The sequence below is a fragment of the Protopterus annectens genome, chromosome 2.part2 (genome assembly GCF_019279795.1).
Source record: "Protopterus annectens isolate FY-2018-M chromosome 2.part2, PAN1.0, whole genome shotgun sequence".
Lineage (NCBI taxonomy): Eukaryota > Metazoa > Chordata > Ceratodontiformes > Protopteridae > Protopterus > Protopterus annectens.
This window is the reverse complement of record NC_056730.1, coordinates 700702419-700726537: the sequence shown is the minus strand read 5'-3', so window position 1 is coordinate 700726537 and position 24119 is coordinate 700702419. Positions and strand designations below refer to the sequence as shown.

The following is a 24119-nucleotide window of genomic DNA, read 5'->3' as shown; positions in this document are numbered from 1 at the left end:
AGAATCAGTCATGGTCTCTCCTTTTTGACCTTCAAAAGAACCTTTGTGAGGAAAGGTAATGGAGGGAAGGTATATGCTGTCAGGTTTTTCCAACTGAAAGAGAGAGAGAGTCCACTTTCCAAGCTTGATGGTGGAAGGTCCTTGTACAAAATTTTGTCAGTTGGTAGTTTTGAGGACTGGCAAACAGGTCTATGTTTGGAAGGCCCCATTTTTGAGTTATCATTGCAAATATTTGTGGATCTAGTTTCCACTCGTGGGGATCTTTGATGTTTCTGCTGAGGTCGTCTGCCAATGTGTTCTTCTGTCCTGGCAGGAATTGAGCTTGTAACTGGACTTGGTAGGCCAGAGCTGTGTTCCATAAGATCATTGCTTGCCTGCATAGAGGGTAGGAATGTGTACCCCTTGTTTGTTTATGTACCACATTACTGTGGTGTTGTCCATCTTTATTGCAAGTTGTCCTGGATGTAATAGATCCTTGAAGGCTGTCAGAGCTTTCTGTACAGCTAGCATCTCTTTTTGATTTATGTGCAGATTTCTTTGATCTGCAGTCCATAGGCCTTGAATGCATTGTCCTGCCATGTGTGCCCCCCAGGTGTAGTCTGAAGCATCTGTTGTGATAGTCTGCCTGGCTGGGGGCAAAGTGAAAGGCTGACCCTTTTTGAGGTGACATGCCTGTGACCACCATAGAAGTTCCTGTTGTAGGCAGGGAATGAGAGATATCATTGTGTCCAAGCTGTGGCTGTGTTGAGACCATACGCTTTTTAGGTACCACTGTAATTTCCTCATATGCAGTTTTGCAAATGGTATTATTAGTATGCAAGATGCCATGAAGCCCAAAGCCTGCAGAATTTTTCTTGCAGTTAATTGGGTCTTTGTTGCCATTGTCTTGAAATATTGAGTCAGTTGTAGTTGTTTGTCTGGCGTAAGATAAGCCTTCTGGGCCGTTGTATTCAAGTTGGCACCCAGGAATGTCATTTTTTGTGAGGGTACTAGTTTTGACTTCTTTTCGTTTACTGTGTACCCCAGGCAGTTTAGTAGGTGCTTTACAAAGGCCAGATGATGCAAGAGAATGTCTTTGCTTTCTGCTTGGATGAGGCAGTCGTCCAGGTATGGATATATTTGAATTCCTCTTTGTCTGCAGTATGCAATTACTGGTGCCAGGCATTTTGTGAAAACTCTGGGCGCAGTAGATAAGCCAAAGGGCAGTGCAGAGAATTGGTAATGGGTTGAACCTGCAATGAAACGGAGGTATCTTCTGCAACTTTGTCTGATAGGGACATGCAGGTATGCCTCCTTGAGGTCCAACGTTACTAGCCATGCTTCCTTGCCCAACATGGGAAGTAGCTGCTGTAGTGTTAGCATCTTGAATTTGGGTACTTGTAAGTGTTTAGAATTGAAAGGTCCAGAATTGGTCTCCAGGCATTGTCCTTTCTGGGCACTAGAAAGAGTCTTGAGTAAAATCCTTGGCCTCGCTCTAGGTACCAGTTGAATGGCTCTCATGTCCATGAGAGCTGTAATTTGCTTTTGTGCCTCTGCCCATTGATTTAGTGGCAGGTTTGGCATTCCTCTTTTCATTGGCAAGGTGTGAAAGTGGAATCTGTATCATCGTAAAATTATGTCTAGGACCCATTTGTCCTTTGTGACTATCTGTCAGTTGTCTGCAAAAAGTGCGAGTTTCCCCCCAAGGGGGCTGCCAAGAGAGTATTGCTTGGCCAGATGAGGTGCAAGTCATTGAGTTTGCCTTCTGGTGGATTGAGACCTGTCTTCTCCTCCCTTCTGTGTTGTAGTGCCCTATTGGCGAGGTTTATACTGGGCTTGTGGTTGTCCTCTGCCCCTTGGGCTTCTGTATTTACCCCTCTGGGGTCTGTCAGTGTCTGGAAAGGACCAATTTTTTGTTGGCCAGTTTCTGCTGAAGCGAGGGGGTTGTACTTGTAGGAAATCTTTGACTGTCTGCATAGATTTTGCCTTATCTTCCATTTTCTTTAAAACTTCTTCTGCTTTAACTCCAAAAAGAACATCCTGCTGTAAGGGAGCATCTAGTAGTTTTGCTTTAACATGATCAGGCAGAGTTTGTTCCTTTAACCAAGCATGCCTACATATAACAGACCCAGTGACAGCTGCTCTGCAGGAGGCCTCAAAGAATCAAACCCACATTGTAAGGTATGTTTGCCCACCTGCTCAGTGGCGTGCAACAGATCCTGTACTTCTTTCAATTCAGATTGTTGAGGAGAGTGGTTATTCTTTGCTTTAACTGAGATTAGAAATTGCTGATACTTAAGCATATGAAATTGACAATTCAATGCCCATAGCTAGGGTGGCTGAGGTGTAAACCTTTTCCCCACCTGTCTAGTGCTCTGGAATCCCTCTCAGAAGGTACTGGGTTTTTAGCCATAGAAGCCTTAGCCCCCTTGGGACCCTGGGAGATTGTCTCTGGGTCAGCTACTGGGCTTTTGTAAAGAAATTTGTGGGAATCAGGCACTCTGTAGTATCTGTCAGGCTTAGCCGGAGCAGGAGGTAGAGAGTCTGGGTTGAAACTGGATTCTAAATAGACATCATCCACAATGTCCAAAACTGGTGGGATGGCAAGTGGTCTGTGTTGGGGGAGTAAAAGAAACTCTCTGAGCCTTTTCTTTGAATCAGAGTAGTCTTGACCTTCCCAGTGAAAATGTTCCCTCATAGTGTGTAAAGTTTCCCCAAAGGAGTAGTCTTCAGGAAGAGAAGCTGAGGGAATAGAGTCCTCAGCATCAGAATCTTCATAAGGAGAGAAGAAATAGTCTTGGTCCTCAGAGGAGTCTGAAGAAACGGACATTTGCTCAGAGGAAGCAAAATCTTCCTCTTGTCTAGGCCTTTTGTCAGGAGGGGGCTGTGAACCCCTGATTACAGAAATCAAATCTTCAGCCATTTTGAGCATCTGTTTCTTAGGCATAGGGCCTTGAGCAGGAGACTGAAGTGCAGTCCTTTTAGTTTTAGAAGGAGTCTTCGACTTAGAAAACGTTTTAATGGTGAGAGTCGTCGGTCTGAAAACACCTTCAGAAACTGATGGCGTTTCTGTAGCACCGATGTCTTTTGAAGCAAAGTCATCGGAAGGGCCTGAAGTAAAAGGCTGCGTCGGCCTGGTACATTCCATCAAAATTTCCGTAGCGGTCTCGGGTTCCACATCTGCGGTAGTCAGGGGCTGCGTCGGAGCCTCACTGAGGACCGGAGAACCGGAGACCGGATCAGCCAAGGCCTCGGAATCTGGCTTAGGCCTGGGCTGCCTGTCCTTATCCCTGCGTTTTTTGTGCACGCCGGTAGTCGGTTGCTCCGACGGCATGTTGTAGTTAAATTTCCTACCGTAGTGTCGTGCGAAATCAAAGCATTTTTTAATAGTATGCTTATTAAACCTAGCACAAAACCGACAAGTGACGTCGTGGTCCGGGCCTAGACAAGGTATGCAGTAAGAATGAAAATCCTTATGAGGTATTTGCTTCCCACAAGAAATACAATTGTTAACTTTTTCTGACATCGGTCTGAGGCAAGAAAAGTTTAACCAACGGGGTACTTCGCTTTATAGAAGACTTTGGTCTGAAATTCAAATTCGAAAATCTCAGGAGTCGGCCGACCGGCACTTGCGAACTGCTTCTGCTTCGGGCAGCACGCGGCAAGAAAGACTGAAGAAAATGGCGTTGGTTGCATTATATATACCCCTGGCGCACTGACGTCAGGGAAGAGGTGACAGCAACCGACGCCGGACCAAGACTTTGGAATTGCGGCCGACTGCGGGACCGCCTGACGACAGGATAACCCAAGTGTGATGACTGCAGCAAGGTAACATGATGAACATCAGGAGGGATAGCTAGAGGCCTGTGTTGAGGCAGGAGTAAAAATTCCTTAAGTCTCTTTTTGCTCAGAATAGTCCTGGCTTTCCCAGCGGTAATGCTCCCTAAGGGTATGCAAGGTTTCACCAAAAGAAAAATCTTCTGGAGGGGAAGCAGAGGGAATGGAATCCTCCGCATCAGATTCCTCATAAGTAGATAAGGGCAAATCCTGGTAATCAGAAGGAACAGAGATATCAGATTACTGATCAGAAGAATCAGAAAGAAAATCAGTTCTAGGTCTCTCAGAGGGGGAAGGCTGGCTTCCCCTAATTAAGGTAATAAGGTCTTCAGCCATTCTAAGCATTTGTTTTGAGGCATATGGGCCTGACCAAGCGTCTTGGTCGTCTGTTTTCTAGGCGCAGTGTGAGCTTTAGGCCTGAGGAATTCAGTATTTCTAGCTTAAAACGAAGTAGTTTGTTTAATATGAAAGTCTGCAGGCCTGAATACACCCTCAGAAGCCGGTGCCTGCACAGCGGCTCTGGACCCATCCAAGGTAGAGACATCCGCAGGTTCCATAGTCGAAGAAGCATTTCACGGCATACCGGACTCTGAATGGGTCTCAGTAGAAGCCTGCAAATCTGTAGTAGCAGGTATCAGGGGCTGCAAAAGCGCCTCACTGAGTACCGGCAGACTGGCGACTAGATTAACGGAAGCGTCGTTGGCAGTTTTGGACCTATGCAGTCTGTCTCTGTCTTTATTCTTACATTTTTTCGGAAGATCAGTAGTCGGATGGCTTAACGAAGCCATTTCAGAGTACGGAGATATAGAACAAAAGTATTTAGCTACAAAAATGGCCAGATGACAAATAGTTCGGGCGTTGAACAAGGCACAAAACCGAGAGGGACGTCGTGGTCTGGGCCTAAACAGGTGACGCAGTAAAAATGAAAATCTATGAGGTATTTGCATTCCACAGGCAAAACAATTGTTAATTTTTTTCTGACTTCGGTTAGAGCAAGAAAAAAGTATCCCCAACGGGGTACTTAGCTTTAGAAGACTTCAGACTTGAAACTAGGAAAAACAAAAATTTCCTGTAGCGGCCGACCAGCAATTATGAACAGCTTCTGCTTCGGGCTCCCGCACGGCAAGAAAAGCTGATGTAATGGTGTTGGCTGCATGTTTTATACCCCTGACGACCTGACGTCATGGAAGAGGTGACAACATTCAACGCGGAAATCCGAAGACACTGATATTTGGGCCTACTGAGGGCTGCCTGTAGGCAGATAACTCAAGTGTGATGACTGCAACAGTTAAACACGAAGAACATAATTTGTTGTTAAAGTCATAGTGGAGAAGTGTAAAAAGGGTAAGAATTTAAGTATGGCATGGATTGACTACAAAAAAGCTTTAGATAGTATCCCACATTCATGGATAAAAGAGTGCTTAAGAATATATAAGAAACACCCTACTCCGATTGACTACATTACAGTGACCATGAAACAGTGGCAGACCATTTTGCAATTAAGCTATGATAAAGGACAAATTATTATCCCAGGGATAAAAATTCAAAGGGGGATATTCCAGGGTGACTCTCTGTCATTGCTGCTATTCTGCCTTGCCCTTAACCCTTTAAGCTGTTTACTTAACAGCTTAGGCCATGGCTATAATTTGGCTCCTAGTAAACAATAGTGTAAATACTTCTCATTTTCTCTTTGTTGATGATTTAAAACTGTATAGCTCATCAGATGACAAACTGAAAGTACAGCTGCAAGTTGTCAAAACCTTTTCAGAGGATATAAGAATGTCATTTGGTCTTGATAAATGTGCAAAAGCAGCCTTTAAAGCAGGAAAACAACAGTTTGTGACAAGAATGTGATATAAAAATCTTAAAGCAAAAGGGAGTGTATAAATATTTGGGAATTGATGAAGGATCAACAATAAAACGTGAATAAAACGTAGTAAGGAATACTTTAGAAGACAAATTAATTCTTAAAACAGTTTTGACATCTAGGAAACAAAATCCAAGTTATAAACCAATTTGCTCTTCCTGTCCTAACTTACAGTTTTGGAGTAACTGACTGGCTTCAAAACATGCTGGATAGATTAGATAGGAAACCAAGAAGGATCCTTCCTGCTCACCAAATGATTTACAAAAATCAGTGTATACCAAGATTATATATATTCCCCTCTCCGAAGGAGGGATGGACCTCCTTGAAATTGATTATATGTACAAATCTGCAATCATGGGACTCCACACATCTGCTGACCTCACAATACCCAAACATAGTGAAAGTTTTGAAACATGAGGAGAAGAAATCTAAGATGACTTCTCTACTTAATTTAGTAGAAGCATATCAGCGTCAAGCAGGAATGGAGATCAAACCACGAGTAGATAAAAATCAGGCAGCAACTGAATGTGCCAAAAAAACAAAAGAAACAATATAAGGTGAAGGACCAGATGAGAAGGCAAGAAATGTGGAAAATGCATAAATATGGTGCAGGTATAGAAAACTTCTGGAAGAACCTTATGTTGATCAGAAATGAATGCAGGAATGGTTAAGGAGAGGCAAGTTCAAACCAAGAGATGAAAGGTTAATATTGGCAGCCCAAGATAGTGGGCTACATACACGCTGGTTTACAAGTCCATTGAGCATGTAGGAGAAACGGACAAATGTAGGTTTTGTAAAACCGAACTGGAAACAGTCGCACACCTTGTTGCTGGTTGTGACATATTAATGGCAGAAGGACTGTAAACTGAAAGGCATAATAATGTGGCAATACTGTTGCACCAGGGATTATGCAAACATTATGGTACTGAAGTGGCTGAAAAACACTGGAAATATGAGCCACAAAGCATACAAATTATGAAGTTTATATCACATGGGGTCACCCATTACCAACAGTTCAAAAGGTAGATGCTAGAAAACCAGATATAGTGGTCCAAGAAAAGAAGGCAAAAATAGCATTGATCATTGAAATTGGCACACCCAGTGACTACAGTGTTTTGCGTGTTGGCACACCCAGTGACTACAGCGTTTTGTGTACAGACAGACACAAAGCCATAAAATATCAGAATCTGCAGACAAAAATGAGAGCAATGTGGAAGAAAGATACCCAGACAGTTCCAATAGTAGTAGGAGCAATGGGTCATATAAAACAGAATCTGCAGTCATATTTAGATATGTTACTAATCCATGTAACCCCATACAAATTGCAGGAGGAGTCATTACTGGGCACATTGTGGGTGTTGCGAACAGCACTTTTGGCTGACAAAGATTGAAACAATTCTAATTTCATGAACTTACTTTGATATGGAATGGGGTCCATTCCCATCATAGTATTAGAAACCCAAAAGATTTGGAGATATTAAAAAGGAAGCGGGATCCTTTACAGGGTGTCTCAGATAAAAACACCTCAAGAATGACTTCTCACAACTTGTGGGAGGCCAAAGAGTTATTCTAAAAACCCACACAAAAGGATGACATGGAGGCTAGCTGAGCCCTGATGGTAGAGAAGCTAGAGGTCTTTGCAAATAAGGAGGATAAGAAATGCAAGATGCCTGCCACTGGGGCTGTAAAAGGGTCTATATGAAGATACTCAGCTGTTAACATCTGCAAAACATCGGAGAAAAGGAAATTATCCTGTGCCATCAATAGAACTGGAAAAACCGAGCAGTTAGCCTTAAATTGGCAAGGTCCAGATGACATTGTCCAGATCCGTGAGATATAAGATTCAGAGTCCGATCCAGGAACTAAAGGGATTTGCTGCTTCTAGAATACTTCTAGAATCAAACCTTTTCCAAACAGCCATATATAAAGCCATGACCATGACCCTGGTAGAGTTCACAGGTGTTTATTAGGCTAACAACCACAAGGGCCTTTTTAAGCCTAGCCATGGAACCCAAACCTCTGGCAAGTTCTCGTACCCTTGATAAGTGTAGACAGGGGCTTGGGAGATGAACCATTTACAGCCTGTGTCTATTAGAGACATAGATGCCAAAAATACATAAATGTAGATGTTCGAGTGTTAACACTGCTGCAGTCATTACACTTGGGTTATCCTGCTGTCAGGTGGTCCAGCAGTCGGCCCAAGTTCCAAAGTCTTGGTCCGGTGTCGGTTGCTGTCGCTCCTTCCCTGACGTCAGTGCGCCAGGGGTATACAAGATGCATCAGACGCAATTTTCTTCAGTTTTTCTTGCCCCAGATGTCAGGTGCCCCCAAGTAGGTAGGCAATACATATTGCTAATCAAAAATATACAGTAAAAACAGTACCTTCAGTTACCAGCAAATACACCCCAAAGGTTGTATAGGATAGAAAGGCATAGATAAGTCCAGCTAGCTCAGAGGGGATGGAGGGAGGGTAACCTGGACTGCAGCAGTGTGAACACTCTAACATCTACATTTATGGTAGGTACAAAAATGTACTATGTTCATCGTGTTACACTGCTGCAGTCATTACACTTGGGTAGAATGCCAAAGCTGAGGTTGGGTGGCTGGTCTACAAAGAGTTAGAATTGGCTATGAGGCCCTGCAGAACTGCAGTGGCAAATCCTGCTCTGGATTTAGAGTAAAGCGGCAGGTGGTAATGCTTTGTAAAGGTGTGCACTGAACTCAAAGTTGCAGCCTCCAAAATTTCCTTGGTAGGCACTCCTCTGAGAAAGGCCTTTGAAGTGGCTGTTGCCCCAGTGGAATGTGGCCTAATGTTATTTGGGACTGATTTCCCATGCTGTGTGTAGCAGTACCGAATACAGTGTCCTATCCATTTGGAAATAGTCTGCTTTGAGATAGCCTTGCCCTGTGATCCTGCAGCATATGCTACAAACAGTTGCTCAGTTTTCCTGAAAGCCTTTGTTTTGTCCAAGTAGAAGCGTAGCTGCCTGTGTATGTCCAAAGAATGCAGAAGTTTCTCCCCTTTATTCTGGGGGTTTGGATAAAAAGTTGGCAAATGGATGGTTTGGTTAAGAGCCACACTTGATACCACCTTTGGCATAAAGGTAGGGTTTGTCCTTAAAGATACCCTGTCCTGATGAAAAATTATAAAAGGTTCCACTGCCATTAATGCCTGTAGCTCTGAGACTCTTCGCGCTGAAGTTACTGCCAGGAGCAGAGCTGTTTTCCATGATAAAAATTTTAGATAGGCTGTATTGGCTGGCTCAAAAGGTGGTAGGGTCAGTTTTTCCAAAATGAAATTGATGCCCCAAGTTGGTGTTGGTGCTCTCCGGGGCAGTCTTATGTTTTTAGCCCCTCTGAGGTACTGCTTTAGCAAGGGATGAGAGAAATAAAGGAGGATCCGTGTTGTAATGTGCTGAAATGGCAGAGGCGTGGATTTTAATTGATGAGAAGGATAGGCCTCTGTCCAGCATCTCAGTTAAGTATTGTAAAATCTGAGGAATGTTTGGAACAAGAGGGTCAAGGCTTTGAGCCTGGTTCCAGGCGCAGAATCTCTTCCATTTTTCTGAGTAAGCTTTCCTGGTGCTAGGCCTCCTGGCCTCCAAAATGACATCCATAACAGCTTTAGAGAGGTGTTGCCTGTTTGACTAATGTATCTGCCATGCAGCCAGGTTTAGTGTTTTGAGCTGACCGTGCAGGATCTGATTGTTTTGCTGAGTCAGAAGGTGTGGAATTTGAGGCAAAATCCATGGTGGGTCTTGAGCCAAGTTACTTAAGATAGGGTACCAGCGCTGGCGTGGCCAGTCTGGAGCAATCAGGATCATCTCTGGTTTTTCTTGTCTGGCTTTTAGGAGTACCTATGAAAGGAGAGGCAGTGGCGGGAAGGCATAAACTTTTAGGTTTTTCTAGCTGAACAGAAGAGCATCCACTTTCCATGCTTGTTTGTGATAAGACCTTGTAAAGAATTTTTCTAGTTGGCAATTCAGTGGGGAGGCAAAAAGATCTATGTCTGGGCATCCCCACTTTTGCATTATCATGCTGAAGATTTGTGGATTCAATTTCCATTCGTGAGGGTCCATGATATTTCTGCTTAGATTGTCTGCCAGAGTATTTTTCTTTCCTGGCAGGAATTGTGCTTGCAGGTGAACTTGATACGTTAGAGCTGTGTTCCACAAGGTCATGGCTTGCCTGCATAGGGGATAAGAATGAGTGCCCCCTTGCTCGTTTATGTATCACATTACTGTGGTGTTGTCTGTCTTTAGTAGTAAATGTCCTGGATGTAGAAGGTCCTTGAAAGCTGTTAGGGCATTTTGAACAGCCAACATCTCTTTTTGATTGATGTGAAGATGCATCTGGTCTGTGGTCCACTTGCCCTGAATGCATTTTCCTGCCATGTGTGCTCCCCACATCTGTTGTTAGAGTTTGCCTGGCTGTGGGTTGGGTAAAAGGCTGACCCTTGTTTAGGTGACATGCCTGTGCCCACCATCGAAACTCCTGTTGTAGGCAGGGAATCATTGGTATTACTGTTTCTAAACTGTGAGAGTGTTGAGTCCAAACACTTTTCAGGTACCATTGTAATTTCCTCATATGCAGTCTGGCAGATGGTATTAGTAGTATGCAAGATGCCATGAATTCCAGGGCCTGCAGAATTTTTCTTGCAGGGAGATGGGACTTTCTTGCCAGCAACTGAAAATATTGAGTTAGTTGAACTTGTTTGTCTGGCATGAGGTAAGCCATCTAGGCCGTTGTATTTAAGCTGGCACCCAGGAATATAATCTGCTGCGAGGGCACTAGTTTTGACTTCTTTTCATTTACTGTGTACCCTAGAGAAATTAGCAACCTTTTTACAAATGCCAGATACTGTAGAAGAATGTCCTTTGTCTCTGCTCGAATGAGGCAGTCGTCCAGGTATGGATACATTTGAATTCCTTTTTGTCTGCAAAATGCAATTACTGGTGCCAGGCACTTTGGCTCATCTACTGCGCCCAGGGTCTTCACAAAGGGCAGTGCAGAGAATTGGTAGTGCATTGTACCAGCTTTGAATCTGAGGTATCTTCTGCAACTTTGTCTGATAGGGACATGCAGGTATGCCTCTGAGGTCCAGAGTAACAAGCCAAGTCTTCTTGCCCAGCATGGGTAGAAGCTGCTGTAATGTCAACATTTTGAATTTCGGAATATCCAGGTAAGTATTCAGAATTGAAAGATCTAGTATGGGCCACCAGGCCTTCTCCTTTCTGGGGACCAGGAAGAGTCTTGAGTAAAATCCTTGCCCTTGTTCCTGTTGTGGTACTTTTTGAATAGCTCTCATGTCCACGAGGGCTGAAATTTGTTTTTGTGCCTCTGCCCATTGATTTTGTGGCAGATCTGGCATTCCTTTTAACCTTGGTAAAGTATGAAAGTGGAATCTGTAACCTTGAGACACAATATTCAGGACCCATTTGTCTTGGGTGATTGTTTGCCAGTTTTGAGAAAAAAGTGCTAGTTTTCCCCCTAAGGGGGCTTCCAGAAGGGACGTGCTTGGCATACGAAGGGGAAAGTCATTGTGACTTGTTTCCTGTAAGGTTGAGACTTGTCCTCACCACCTTTTGAGGTTGAGGTGCCCCACTGTCGTCTGTTTGAGCCTTGGGGTTGAGATCTGCCTCTTGAGCGTCTGTATCTGCCTCTCTGTGGCCTGTCTGACACTGGAAAGGACCAATTCTTTGTTGGCCAATTTCTGCTAAACCGAGGTGACTGTACCTGTAAGAAATCCTTGACTGTTTGCATAGATTTAGCTTTATCCTCCATTTTCTTTAACACCTCTTCTGCCTTAACACCAAAGTATCATGCTGTAAAGGAGCATCCAATAATTTTGCCTTAACATGATCAGGCAAACTTTGTTCTTTTAACCAAGTAGGTCTTCGAATCACAGAACCTGTAACTGCGGCTCTACAAGAGGCCTCTAAAGAATCAAAACCACATTGCAGAGTATGTTTTCCCACCTGTTCAACTGCATGCAATAAATCCTGCATTTCTTTACAATCAGGAGCTTCTGAGCTTGCAAGCATTTTCTGTTTTAACTGAGCCATTAAATATTGTTGGTACTTAAGCATGTGAAACTGGCAATTTAAAGCTCTTACTGCTAAAGTTGCAGAAGTGTATACTTTCTTCCCCCATCTATCCAAAGCTCTGGAATCTCAGTCAGAGGGTACTGGATTTTTTGCAATGGAAGCCTTAACCCCTTTTGGACCCTGGGAAATAGTTTCTGGATCAGCAGAAGGGTTTCTGTAAAGAAACCTGTGAGAGTCAGGGACTCTATAATACCTATTTGGCTTGGCTGGAGCAGGGGGCAAAGAGTCAGGGGATGAACTGGATTCAGAGAACACATAATCCACAATATCTAGCACAGGCGGAATAGCCAGGGGCCTGTGTTGAGGCAATAAGAGGAAATCCCTGAGCCTCTTCTTGGATTCTGAATAATCCTGGCTTTCCCAATGGAAATGCTCCCTCATGGTATGTAAAGATTCCCCAAAAGAATAATCCTCAGGAGGAGAGGCTGAAGGGATAGATTCTTCAGCATCAGAGTCCTCATGGGGGTATCCCTGGTCTGAAGAGGAATCAGAGGAAATGGAAACCTGATCAAAGGAGTCACAGACTGTATCCTGCCTAGGCCTTTTCTCAGGAGGGGGATGGGAACCCCTGATTAGAGTAATGAGGTCTTCGGCCATTTTAAGCATCTGTTTCTTAGGCATGGAGGACTGTCCAGGAGCATGCTGTACTTGTTTCTTTGCCTTTAATGGTACCTTTGTCTTGGCTGTTGTTTTAATGGTAAGTTGTGAAGGTCTGAAAACACCCTCAGAAGCCGATGCCTGCACAGCGGCTCCGGACCCATCTGAGGGATTAGTTTCCGTAGAACCAATACCTTGAGTTTCCAGAGGCCTAGAAGTCTCCACATGGTAGTCGGCAGCTGCCTGTGGCTCTGAGGTAGCGGGTGTCAGGGGCTGCGAAAGCGCCTCACTGAGAACCGGCGACTGGCCTAGAAGAGGTTTCGTCGGTTTTGGACCTCAGATGCTTGTCTTTATCCTTGTCTTTGCGTTTTTTCGGTATTGAGGTCGTTGGTTGATCCGACGGCATCATATAATTGAACCTTCGGCCAAAGTAGTGCAAAGCAAAATCAAAACGTCTTTTATAGTGCGTTTGTTAAATTTAGCACAAAACCGACAACTAGTGACATTGTGATCAGGGCCTAGGCATGGAATACAGTAAGAGTGGAAGTCCTTATGAGGTATTTGCTTCCCACAAGAAATACAATTATTAACTTTTTCTGACATCAGTCTGAGGCAAGAAAAAAGTTGCCCCAACGGGGTACTTAGCTTTATTGAAGACTTCGGATCTGAAATTCGATTTCGAAAATCTCAGGAGTCGGCCGACAGGCACTTGTGAACTGCTTCTGCTTCGGGCACAGTGCGCCAAGAAAGACTGAAGAAAATGGCATCAGATGCATCTTATATACCCCTGGCGCACTGACGTCAGGGAAGGAGCGACAGCAACCGACGCCGGACCAAGACTTTGGAACTCGGGCCGACTGCGGGACCACCTGACGGCAGGATAACCCAAGTGTAATGACTACAGCAGTGCAACACGAACATCCAGGGATGAATTTCCTGTTCCCCATCCAATTATCCAAGTTACACTTGAATTGGGTTAGGGAGGACCTCTGCTTCACATGGATGGGGAGCCTGCTCCAGAGAAGGGGTAGTCTCTGGGATACATACCTCTCTCTCCAGCAGGCCCTATTTATACCACAGGCAAGGTCTAAGTCTTTAGAACAGGTAATTTTGGTGATGCCTGTTTTGTGTACATCAGGAGATCCATCAAACTGGGGTCTGACGATGCTTTGTATGCCAGGCATAGATCTGTCCTCAACAGGCTGTAGGAGACAGGACACAGGGATAGGGCCTTAAGGTGGATCTGCATAGGACAAGTTACTTTTGCAATGTATTCTTTTAGCGAGGAACCACTGTGGACGCTCCAGTTGTTCGATATGCCTGGTCAGGTATATACCAAAGGGGGCACTGTACTCAATGACGGGTCTGGTGAATGGCGAATAACAGTGGAACAATGATTTCCTTGGACAAAGATGTCATATCTTTGTTTATAAGTTGAACAACAATGGGCCTTGACCCTGCCTGGGATTGTTATACTTAACCACAACAAAACTAAAGGTAATAAGCCTTAGACTTACATTTAGAAATAGTTTGTCTTGACACAGGTTATCCCTTCTTACCTTCCCAAGAAATAAATAATTTGAAGATGTGAAATATTTAGTTCTGTAAAGATAGCTCAGTACCCGAGCTATCTGTAACATGCAAGGTATGCAGTATCTTTCCTCTTTCGTTCATAAGCTCAGGATAGAAAATGGGGAGACGGACAGTATGGCTTAAAGTAAACTCTGATACCAAGGATTAGTTCTAAAAATAAGCCTTGCCTCTATGGAAAATGAGAGCTGAATCACCCATAAAAGCTTTCAACTGATATACCCTTGTTTCTGAGGTCAAAATAATCAATAAAACTGTTTTCTATATTAAGAACCTCAAGTCAGCCAGGTTAGCTGGTTTAAAGGGAGTGTTAGTTTCTCTAATACAAAATTAAGATCCTAATAACGGGCCCCATGTTTCTTGGTGGCTGCTTATGCAGTATCCCTTTCAAAAATGTTTTAACATGAAAACATATTGAGAAAGGAGGATCCACAGGCAAACATGCTGAAATCATGGCTGAGAAATGAACATTGATGAAGGAGTAAGAAAGGCCATAGGATAGTAACTTACAAAAATATTGTAAAACCAGACAACTAGCCATGAATGGGTGCTAGTTATGCTGCTGTCATCAACTAGAAAACCTTTTCCATTTACTAATATATGATTTTTTTAAAGCAAGCTTTCTTGTCTCCATTAGTAGCTCCTGCACATCCTAAGTAAAGAGGAGCCTAAAGGTAATTAAGACTATCATCCGGGCAGTCAGTTGACGTTGATTAGGATTGGGGTACATCAAACACCTTTGTTCTTGTGTAAGTAGAGCCAGTTTGTGATAAAGCTTGTGTTAATTGTCCCTGGCCATTTCCAAAAGAAAGAACCACTGTTGTCTAGGCCAGAAGGGAGTCACTACTATAATCTTGAGGTATTCCTTTGGAATCTACAAAAACAGCTTGGGTATCAGTGGAAAGGGTGGAAATACATACAGGAACATTCTTGTCCAAAGAAAAGGGATCTGTCTTCCAGGCCTTTTTATAGTAAATCTTGGATCAGAATCATGCCAACAGATTGTTCCAAGAGGAGGCACATAGGCCTACATGAGGAAATCCTCACAGGTGGATGAAGTCTTAGAAGACCTACTGACCTACTTGCCATTCGTGAGGGTCTGCCCTTGTACTGCTCAGATTTTCTGCCACATAATTTTGCTCTGACAGAATATAGGACACCTGTAGAATGAGACTGTGCTGTGAAGCTATATCCCAAGCTAACAAGGCTAGTCTACAAAGGGGGTACAACCTGGTTCCCCCTTGTCTGTTGATGTATCACATGACTGTGGTATTGTCTGGAACAACTTGTAGAGGTCCTTGGGACCAAAGATGATTTAGAGAGTTATAATTGCCTTGACCAGGACAAGCATCTCTCATATTTATGTGCTTGAGTCTGTCATTGGTGTCCCACACATCTTGCACTTTTCTTCCTCCTGAAAGTTACCCCCAAGCAAACATCAAGGCATCTGCAGTGACTGACTGCTTTGGAACAGACATTTTGAAAATGACTCTGCAAAGATAAGCAAGTTGCACAAATGTAGAAAAATGTAGATACACTGTTTATAGGGATACTATGTGGTTTGTACCAGCAATTATCTATAACTGGAGAGCAACACTTTGTGGACACTTTTGGTGTATTAGACATTTCAAAGGGAAAGACAGAAAACAGATGATGTGATCCAGACACACAAAACCTTAAGAAAGATCTGAAGTCTGGATGAATGGGGATGTGTTGGCAAGCATCTTTTAAATTTACTGTTATCAGGAAACATGAATGAAAAGGAAGAGGCAACAGACTGTGAAATGACATCAACTTAAACACCATCATAAACAAGTTTAGGAAAGAAAGATCTAGAACTGCTTTCCAAGCATTTTCTTTCTTTGACACTAAAAACATCCGTGACTAAAAACATTCCTCTACATAGGAAGGAGGAACTGGTTCTATCAAACCCTGGTTTGGTGGATCAGGGAATTAACCCCTGGAAAGGAGGAATTTCCTTCCACTGCCATTTGTAACCTTGATGAACGATCTTCAGTACCCATTTGCCTGAAGCTATTCACTGCCAAAGGGAAAAGTACAAATTCATACTTTCTGGAAGAGGAAAGGGGACTACCAGGGTGGGAGGACAGAGACAAGGTCACTTGAATAGGTATGTCCTTGGTTTTGGGGGATTCATGTATTTTTGGAACTCCCTTGCCATTTCTTCATAAACATATATTTACTGCATCTATATTATATTATCGTACGATGAAAATAGCGAATGCTATTTCATCGTACCAATAATATCTAAACAAAATATCGAACAAACAGAACATCAAATTTTTTCCCCAAGGAAAAAAATTTGCTGCTCCGTAAAAACTTAAACACAAATTTAAGTGGGGGGCTTTGCCCCCCCCCCCCACACCCCCCAATGAAGGGGGCTGTGCCCCCCACGCCTCCCTACTTAAATGTACCAACTCTGAGATCACACCATAGTGGAGGAAATGGCAAAGTCCCGAAGATGGCCCACCAAATTTTTTCCCTCGGAAAAAATTTGATGTTCCGTGACTTCGCTATTTTGCCATTTCGACAGTATCGGATCGACTAAATAGCATTCGCTATTTAGTCCATTCGACACTGTCATATAGACCGTATTTACCTGCATTTTGTTGAGACTGTTTATTTTTTTGCCAAAACTGGATGAGGGTTACAGAATCCCTAAGAAAACTTAGAAAATGAGGGCAGAAAAATCATAACAGATTCCCTGCATCAACTCACCCCTTTCATCACACATTTTGATCACCTCAGCAACAGAGGAGCCACGCCTGACAATTCCAAATTCTGAAAATCAGAGGTGCAAAAGCATACTTTTTCCAATACTTGTCAATAATTTAGCAGCAGTAGGATTAACTAAAGCTACAGCTGCTAGGTCTGGTTTGGGAAAAGTGTACAAAAACTTAAAAGACTGAGGAAAGTTATACATCTTATCTGCTTTTTTAGGGGCAACTGGCTATCAAGAAACCTGAAGACAGTGACACACATCCTCCCAAGCTGACAAAATTGGAGGAATGGGTAAAGGTTCTGGTAATTCCTTCTGTAACAGCTCACAGTATTTTCTAAAGGAATAAGAAACCTCAGTATTCTACACTGAAAACAGTTGGCACATTCTAGAAACAATCTCAGAGAAAGAGAATCACCTACAGGGAGAATTAGAAACTGAGCTCTCCTCTGAATATGAACAAGAAATTGAAACAACCCAGTATCTGCCCCTACATCCTCCTGTCCAGATTAAAAATCTAAATCTCTTCAGGAAGAACCGCATCTCTTTGTCTTCTACCATAAGCTACTTTATAAGAAGTATTGTGTGTGTCTTTTGGCTTTTCCCGGTTAGGGGTCGCCACAGTGGAACTCCGGTCCGCTAATGATTGGCAGTAGATTTTTACATGCCGAGTTGCCAGCTCTGACGCACAACCTTCAATGAAGGTACGCCCATTCACGCATGTCTCCACACAAGACGCTCTAGCTGAGAATCGAACAGGACGTCTTACTCTGAGGTGACAATGCTACCTAAGAAGCATTAATAGTCAGAATAAAACCCTGAGCTAGACCCAGTAAACTACTGCAGTCTAAGGAAATTTGAGGAGTAAATGCATGTTTTTCTCTTTATGATAGAAAATATGGGGCCAACAATGACATTCATGGCGACAGCAGTTTCCCCAAGGATGGATACAATATTCTAACAAGACAGGGAATTCTTCCCTGTTCCCTCTTTCAGGGCTGACAAGAGTGGCTTTCCCTTGCCCCAACAGCTTCAGAGGGTGTAGCTAACCCTTAGGTTCACAGAGGCTGTAGGAGCTACACCAGACAGATCCAGGGTAAAAGATGAGTGGTCTAAGGAATAACTAATGGCAACAGCAGAATCACCTACCTACAGCTGAGACAAATCGCTACCCTCATATGGGGGCAAAAGACTGTTGACTTAATTTTCTCTTTGTGACTGGAAGAAGGACTGACTGTAGGACTGGTAGTTGTTTTATGTTCAAGCTAAAAATTGTGCCTCTGTCCCAGTGCAAACAAGCAGGAAAAGCTGGTAAAAAAATTAAAAGTCTTTAAAATTCACTTGTTTCACATAAATCAATGTAAAAAGCACTTTAAAACATTTTGCAGCCCCAAAATGTAAAAAGACACTTTCTTCACTGAAAAATGTTTTTCGATTACCTTAGACAATTTTTAAACATATGGAAAAAGTGCTCTCTCGTTTAAAGTACAACACAGTCTTCATAACAGTCTGTAAAACACAAACCCTTAGCTTTAAAATATCTTTGTCGAAAAAGAAAGTATTATTAAATAAACATTCTTTTAAATGGAAGGTTTCCCCCAAAGAGAACTTATCTGCCCAACAAAGGAGCAGCACAACTGGTCCTTGAAAACATCAGAAGAGTGTACTCTTCAGCAGCAGGAAAATTCTGAAGGGTCTGGTGCCCAAACCTTTTAGGTAGGTCAGCTCGAGCTGACTGTTTTGATGTGTGGAATGTGCCTTGAAGCTTTGTAAGTGGGCTGGCTGTTATATCCTTGGCAGGATATAACCAATATACGTAAGACTACTGCAAAAGCGATCAATATGGTTAACACCTGGCGGGCTTCAAGGGTGAACACGCTTATGCAATCAACACATTACATCATGGCATACACATTTCATTTTATTTATTTAACATTTATTTACCAGGAAAGTCCGCCTGGGAAAGTACAGTTGTGTACACTTACCATAAATGTAGATGTTCGAGTGTATTCACTGTTGCAGTCATTACATTTGGGTAATCTGCTGGCAGGTTGCCCTCAGTCGGCCTGAATTCCCAAGTCTTGGGTCCTGTATCGGTTGCAGTCTCCTCTTCCATGACGTCAGGTCATCAGGGGGATAAAACAAGCAGACAACACCATTTTCTTTAGTTTTTCTTGCCCCAGATGTCAGGTGCTCCCCAAATGGGGAGCAAATATATATATATATATATATATATATATATATATATAAGCTATATATACATTCAACAATACAAACTTTACCTTCATCTACAAGCAAATACACCACAAAGGCTGTAGAAGATAGTGAAGGAAAGAGAAAACTCCAGAATAAAAGGGGGATGGCGGGCGGGTAACCTGGACTGCAACAGTGAATACACTCGAACATCTACATTTAGGGTAAGTGTACACAACTGTACTATGTTCTTCATGTTTCATTGTTGCAGTTATTACATTTGGGTAGAATCCCAAAGCTATGGATGGGAGGCTGGAGCTACACTGCATTAGGGGCGCCTATAAGGACCAACTGCAGTGGCAAAGCCTGCCCTGGACTTAGAGTAGAGAGGTACATGATAATGCTTTGTAAAAGTGTGAACAGAACTCCACGTAGCAGCCTCTAGAATGTCTTTGGTTGGTACCCCTCTGAGAAAAGCTGCTGATGTAGCTGCAGCCCTGGTGGAATGAGACCTAAATGTCCTTGGGCACCGGTTTGTCATGGTGTAAGTAGCAGAAACTAATGCAGTGGCTTATCCACTTTGAAATAGTCTGCTTTGAAATAGCCTTTCCCTCTGATCCTGCAGCAAATGTCACTAGTAACTGTTCAGTTTTTCTTAGAGCTTTAGTCCTGCTCAAGTAGAATCTTAGTTGTCTGTGTACGTCCAAGGAATGCAGAATCCGCTCCCCCTTGTTCTGCAAATTTGGGTAAAAAGTTGGCAGATGAATAGTTTGGTTAAGAGCCACACTGGAAATCACCTTAGGCATAAATGACGGATTGTTCCTGAAGTACACCCTGTCTGGGTAAAATATGATAAAAGGCTCCACAGCCATGAGGGCCTGTAGCTCTGAGGCCCTTCTTGCTGAAGTAATTGCCAGGAGCAGAGCTGTTTTTCATTATAAGAACTTTAGATCTGCAGTAGCAGCTGGTACAAATGGAGGCAGGGTGTGCTTTTCAAACATATAATTGAGGTCCCATGCAGGAATTGGTGATCTTCTGTGAGGCCTTACATTTTTGGCTCCTCTAAGATACTGCTTTAGTAAATGATGAGAAAAGATTGGTGGCTCTGTGTTGTAATGAGCCGAGATGGCAGAGCATGGATTTTTATTGATGAAAAAGATAGGCCTCTGTCAAGCATCTCAGTCAAGTATTGTAAAATTTGAGGAATATTTGGCTCTACTGTGTCAGTTCCTTGTGCTTGGTGTTCCAAGCACAGAATCTCTTCCATTTATCAGCATAAGATTTTCTAGTACTAGGCCTTCTGGCTTCCAAAATGACATCCATCACAGCTTTACTGAGAGGTGTTGTTTGAATAACTACAAGATCAGCCATGCTGCCAGGTTCAGTGTTTGGAGCCGATTGTGCACGATCTGATTGTTTTGCTGGGACAGTAAGTGAGGTATTTGAGGCAAGTACCAAGCTGGGGACTGAGACATATTCCTTAGGATTGGGTACCAGTACTGGCGGGGCCAGTCCGGAGCAATTAGTATCATCTTTGTTTCTCTTGTCTGACTTTTAGTAGGACCTTGGGAAAAAGAGGCAGAGGAGGAAAGGCGTACACTGATAGGTTTTTCCAACTGAAGGATAGGACGTCCACTTTCCATGCTTGTCTGTGATAAGTCTTTGTGCAGAATATTTCCAGTTGATAATTCCGAGGAGAGGCAAATAGGTCTATGTCCGGGCTCCCCAATTTCTTTGTTATTATGCTGAAGACTTGTGGATCTAGTTTCCACTCATGAGGGTCCATAAGGTTTCTGCTTAAATCGTCTGCCAGAGTATTTTGCTTTCCTGGCAGGAATTGAGCATGAAGGTGTACTAGGTAAGTCAAGGCTGTGTCCCACAGTGCCATGGCTAGTCTGCAAAGGGGATATGAGTGTGTGCTCCCCCTACTTGTTTACGTACCACATAACCGTGGTGTTGTCCGTCTATCAGTAATTGTCCTGGATGAAGTAAGTCCTTGAAGGCTGTCAGGGAATTTTGAACAGCTAACATCCCTTTTGGGTTGATATGCAGATGCATTTGTTTTGGGGTCCATATGCCCTGAATGCATCTTCCCACCAGGTGGGCCCCCCATGCATAATCTGATGCATCTGTTGTTAAGGTTTGGCTGGCAGGGGGTAGAGTGAAAGCCCGTCCCATGTTTTGGTGACATGCCTTTGCCCACCATAGAAACTCCTGTTGTAGGCAGGGAATGAGAGGAATCATTGTTTCCAGACTGTGACAATGTTGACTCAATAAACTTTTTAGTTACCACTGTAGTTTCCTCATATGCAGTCTTGCATATGGAATCAGTAGAATGCAGGATGCCATGAACCCCAAAGCCTGCAGAGTTTCTCTTGCAGATAACTGGGTTTTTGTTGCCATCAGTTTGAAGTAGTCAGTTGCCTTTGTTTGTCTGGTGTGAGGAAAGCCATCTGGGCAGTTGTATTCAAGCTTGCATCCAGGAATGTTATCTTTTGAGAGGGTACCAGTTGTGATTTATTTTCGTTTATTGTGTACCCTAGGCATGTTAGAAGCCTTTTCACAAACGCCAGATGCTGAAGAAGAATGTCCTTGTTCTCTGCTTGAATGAGACAGTCGTCCAAGTAAGGATAAATTTGTATACTTCTTTGTTTGCAAAATGCAATTACTGGTGCCAGGCACTTTGTAAAGACCCTGGGCACAGTAGATAAGCCAAGGGGCAGTGCAGAGAATTGGTAATGCATAAAGCCAGCCTTGAAACGGAGGTATCTTCTGCACGATTCCCTTATTAGAATATCCAGGTATGCCTCTTTTAGGTCTAATGTCACCAGCCAAGCGTTCTTGCCCAGCAAGGGCAGAAGCTGCTGCAAGGTTAGCATTTTGAATTTTGGAATGTCCAGGTATGTGTTCAAAATTGACAAATCCAGTACTGGGTGGCAGGCCTTGTCTTTTCTGGGTACCAAAAACAGTCTTGAATAAAACCCTTGTCCTTTTTCCTGTTCTGGTACTGGCTGAATAGCCCCCATATCATTGAGTGACGTAACTTGTTTCTGTGCCTCTGCCCATTGATTTTTTGGCAGAAATGGCCAGCTGTTTGCAATTGGCAGAGTGTGGAAGTGGAATCTGTATCCCTGACATACTATGTTTAACACCCACTTGTCCTGGGTTATTAACTGTCAATTTTGAGCATAAAGTGCTAATTTTCCCTCTAAAGGTGCTGTCAAAAGATAAGTGCTTGGTGATGGCAGAGGGAAGTCATTGAGCCTGTTTACTGTAGAGTTGCCCTTTATTTCCTCCAGATTTGGAGGTAGAAGCACCCCACTGCTTTGACCTGTAAGAATCCCGTGACTGGTATCTAGAACCTTTAGGGCGCCTGGATTTGCCCCGTTGAGCTCTGTCGGACACAGGAAAGGACTAATTTTTTTGTAGGCCAGTGTCTACTGAATCTTGGTGGCTACACTTGTAAGAAGTCTTTTACAGTTTGCATAGACTTAGCTTTGTCTTCTATTTTCTTTAAAACCTCTTCTGCCTTAATACCAGAGTATAATGCTGTAAAGGTGCATCCAGCAATTTAGCTTTAACACGATCAGGCAAATTTTGCTGTTTTAGCCAGGCATGCCTCCTAATCACAGATCCAGTAACTGTGGCCTTGCAGGAGGCCTCTAAGGAATCAAAACCATATTGCAAAGTATGCTTTCCAACTTGTTCTGCTGCATGCAATAATTCCTGCAATTCTTTATTTTCTGCACATTCAGAAATCAACATCATTTTCTGTTTCAGTAATCCCATAACATGTTGTTAATACTTGAGCATATGAAACTGGCAGTTTAAGGCCCTAATTGTCAAGGTTGCAGACGTATAAATCTTATTTCCCCATTTGCCCTGGAATCTCTGTCAGAGGGGGTAGGATTTTTTGCTGTTGAGGCCTTAACACCTTTTGGACCCTGTGAAATAGTTTCAGGGTCAGTAGCAGGGTTTCTAAATAAAAATTTGTGTGAGTCAGGAACCCTGTAATATCTGTCTGGCTTGCTAGGAGCCGGAGGTAAGGAGTCTGGAGTCAAGCTTGACTCTGAAAACACATCATCCACAATGTCTAAAACAGGAGGTATGGCTAAAGGCCTATGCTGAATAAGGAAATCCCTGAGCCTCTTTTTTGATTCTGAGAAATCTTGACTCTCCCAGTGAAAATGCTCCCTCAAAGTATGCAAGGTTTCTTCAAAGGAATAATCTTCAGGAGGAGATGCAGATAGGATAGATTCCTCTGCATCAGAATCCTCATAGGGTGGTATAGATATAATCCCTGATCAGAAGAGGAATCAGAAGAAATAGAAACCTGATCTGAAGATTCATAATCACGGTCTTGCCTAGGCCTCTTATCAGGAGGGGGTTGGGAACCCCTGATCAAGGTAATTAGGTCTTCAGTCATTTTGATCATCTGCTTTTTGGGCATAGAGGCCTGTGCACGTGGCTCATGCATCAGTTTTTTAGCTTTAGAAGTTGCTTTTGTCTTTGATTTTGAAGCTGGCAGTTTTATATAAAATGATGTGGCCTGAATACACCCTCAGAAGCCGGTGCCTGCTCAGCGGCTCCGGACCCATCTGAGGGAGAGACATCCACAGGTACAATACTTTGAGAATCTCGCGGCGTACCAGACTCCACATGGGACTCAGTAGGGGCCTGCGACTCGAACGTAGCGGGTATCAGGGGCTGTGAAAGCACCTCACTGAGTACCAACGAACCGGCGACTGGCTTAGGAGAAGCTTCATCATCTGTTCTGGACCTCGACGGTCTCTGTCCTTTTCTTTGCGTTTTTTGTGTACTCCGGTAGTCGGATTGCTATCTGATGACATTTCAGGGTAGTTAAATCTGTTTCCAAAATATTTTGAGGCAAAGATACACAGACGCTTAATAGTGCGTTGGTTAAATCTAGCACAAAACCGACAGCTAGGCACGTTATGATCAGGGCCTAGGCAAGGAATACAGTATAAATGGAAATCCTTATGAGGTATTTGCTTCCCACAAGTAATGCAATTATTAACATTTACTGACATCGGTATGGAGCAAGAAAAAAGTTTCACCAACGGGGTACTTCGCTTTAGTGAAGACTTCGGTTCTGAAACTCAAATTCGAAAATTTCAGGAGTCGTCCGACCGGCACTTGCAAACTGCTTCTGCTTTGGGCACCGCAAGAAATACTAAAGAAAATGGCT

General features: G+C 43.3%; 1 protein-coding gene across 3 annotated transcripts in view; it reads right to left on the bottom strand.

Annotated features, from left to right (window-relative positions):
• UBOX5 (U-box domain containing 5) overlaps nt 1-24119 on the bottom strand; it is a 664864-nt gene that overhangs the window by 184399 nt on the left and 456346 nt on the right. The gene's annotated exons all lie outside the window — the stretch shown is intronic.